Source organism: Arachis hypogaea, chromosome 10, assembly GCF_003086295.3.
Source record: "Arachis hypogaea cultivar Tifrunner chromosome 10, arahy.Tifrunner.gnm2.J5K5, whole genome shotgun sequence".
In the NCBI taxonomy this organism is placed as follows: Eukaryota; Viridiplantae; Streptophyta; class Magnoliopsida; order Fabales; family Fabaceae; genus Arachis; species Arachis hypogaea.
The window spans coordinates 20,744,887-20,747,848 of record NC_092045.1 but is presented as its reverse complement, the minus strand read 5'-3'; the positions used below and the strand labels follow the sequence as shown (position 1 = coordinate 20,747,848).

At 43.2% G+C, this 2,962-nt stretch overlaps 1 non-coding gene across 1 annotated transcript; it reads right to left on the bottom strand.

Moving 5' to 3' along the window:
* Positions 1-590: 590 nt before the first annotated feature.
* On the bottom strand, positions 591-697 carry LOC112719195 (small nucleolar RNA R71). The gene has a single exon (XR_003161506.1). It is a non-coding gene; the product is annotated as a small nucleolar RNA R71 (small nucleolar RNA).
* Positions 698-2,962: the final 2,265 nt, after the last annotated feature.

The window sequence follows — 2,962 nt, the reverse complement described above, 5'->3', positions numbered from 1 at the left end:
GACTCCCACTTTTCTTTGTCTCTTGTTTGTTTATGAGCAGATACAGGGACAAGGAACCCCTTCTTGAGTTTGATTTTGAACCTGAGAGGACCTTAAGGCGGCATTTGCAACAAGCTAGGACTTACAAAGCCGAAGAGGACCTCAAGGAGATTTTTGAGAAGGAAGCTAAAGAGCTCATTATGGATCCTAATGGAGAAAATCCGAATGCTAATGAGCATGCAAGGAGGACTCTGAGCTCTTACACTTCCCCCACTACTGACTTTTATGGGTGCAGTATTTCAGTACCTGCCATTGGTGCCAATAATTTTGAGCTGAAGCCACAGTTGATCACTCTAGTGCAATAAAACTGCCAGTTTTACGGACTCTCACAGGAGGACCCCAATTTATTTATCTCTAATTTTCTGCAGATCTGTGATACTGTAAAGATGAATGGAGTGAATTTTGAAGTTTACAAGCTCATGCTCTTCCCATTTACTGTTAGAGATAGAGCAAAACAATGGCTTGACTCTCAACCCAAGGAGAGCCTGGACACATGGAACAAGGTGGTCACTGGATTTCTGACCAAATTTTTTCCATCTCAGAAGCTGACTAAGCTTAGGGTGGATGTCCAAACCTTCAGATAGAAAGATGGAGAATCCCTTTATGAGGCCTGGGAGAGATTTAAGCTGATGATCAAGAAGTGTCCCCCTGATATCTTTCCAGAGTAGACCAGGCTGCATATCTTTTATGATGGCCTCTCTGAGATGGCCAAGATATCACTGGACAACTCTACTTGTGGTTCTTTGCATATGAAGACGACGTCTGAAGAGGCTAATAAGCTTATAGAGATGGTTGCTAATAACCAATATCTATACACTTCTGAGAAGAACCCTGTGAATACTGGGACAATGCAGAAGAAAGGAGTCTTGGAGGTGGACACACTGGGTGCCATATTGGCTCAGAACAAGATCATATCCCAACAGATTAGCATGATCTCTCAACACTTGATTGGGATGCAAGTTTCAACTGTCAACACTCAAGATGCATCCTATGACATGACTGGGAGCTTCACCCAAGAGGACGCTTGTGGCTATGCTCAACCCACCACTTAGCAAGTAAATTACATGGGAAATTCCTCTAGAAATCCCAATAATGATCCCTATACCAATACTTTAATCAAAGATAGAGGAATCACCCTAACTTTGAGTGGAGGGAGCAACCATAGAGGTCCCAACAAAACTTTAACAACCAGGGCAGATCCAATCAGAACAGGTTTAACACCCATACGTTCCAGCCCTCTCAACAGCAGCAATGACCCTCTTAGAGACAAGACAATTCTGACTTAGCCACAATAGTCTCTGAACTTTCCAAGACCGCTCACAACTTTATGCAAGAGATAAGAGCTTGAATTCGGAACTTGGAGGTACAAGTGGGTCAGTTGAGCAAGAGGGTACCTGAGAGACCTTCCAACACTTTTCCAAGCAACACAGAGGTGAATCCAAAGGAAGAGTGCAAGGCCCTCACCATGGGCAAGGAGGCTGAGCATACAGAGATGCATGCTGCTGAGGAATGAAAGGAAGAAAAGGCTCAAGAAGAAGCTAGAAAAGCATTGATGCACGCCCTATTGGTGGCACAAGAGCCTAAAGTACAACACCCTCAGAAACTGCAAGAGGAGACCAAGGATGGGAAATTCACTCAATTCTTGGAAATCTTTAAAAAGCTACACATCAATATTCCTTTTGCTAAGGTGTTGGAGAAGATGCCTCCCTATATGGCCTGTTTGAAAAGTGCATTCTCTGAAAAGAAGGTCTTAAGGGGAGATAAAACTGTGATATTGACCAAGGAGTGTAGTGCACTAGTCCAGAAAAGGCTACCCAAGAATATGCATGATCCCGGAAGTTTCCTAATTCCCTGTACTATAGGAACCATCACATTTGAGAAGGCACTGTGTGACCTTGGTTCAAGCATAAATCTGATGCCTCTCTCTGTGATGAAGAAGCTGGGGATTCAAGGGGCACATGCCACAAGAATTGCACTAGAAATGGCCGACAAGGCCCGAAAGCAGGCATACGGATTGGTGGAGAATGTCCTAGTAAAGGTTGAAGACCTTTACCTCCCTTTAGACTTGTGATACTTGATACGTAAGAAGATACCGATAACTCCGTCATCCTACAAAGGCTGTTCCTAGCTACTAGAAGAGTCCTGATTAATGTAGAAAGAGGAGAGTTATGCCTAAGGATGCATGAGGACTATTTGTTGTTCAAGATTTTTAAACCTCAACCACTCTCTGACAAAGGAAGTACTAGCATGCATAGTTAAGTGCTTAAGCCCTCCTACTTGGTTGAAAGCCATACAGTTCCCCCGGACATCAAACCTAAGTTTGGTGTTGGGCATTCACCACCAACCAAAGATGGAGGAGGCACCAAGAAGAAAGTACCCAAAGGCTGGAGGAATAAGAAAATTCCTACTGAAGACTTCTCACCTGGCATGAGAGTAGTCTTCACAAGAAGTCTAGTCATACCACACACTGTGAATATAATCCTGTCTCTAGAACATGTTGAGCTAATTTATGAAAGCACAGGAAAGAAGTTCACAATGAGGGGTGAAGATCTGAGCCCCTATGATCCTCCTCCTTAGAGGAGATGCCCGTCAAACTAATGATGGTAAAGAAGCGCTTGTTGGGAGGCAACCCAACCATAGGTATCCTTTAGTTTATTTTACTTTATTTCAGTCTTACTTTAGTTTGATTTTCTTTCATTTTATTTCTCATTTATTTTCATAGTTTTTCTAGTTTTTCTAACATTTGTGATCATGTACAGCACTTAGAACAGGAACAGGAAAACTTAGGCGGAAAAATAGCACATCCTGGAGGAGACATGCTGGGGGCGCTAAACACCAGTTCTGGCATATAGCACCATGAGGGGAGCAAAAAAAATGTGTCCCCCATCTGGAGTTAAATGCCAGAACCAGCGTTTAACGCCCA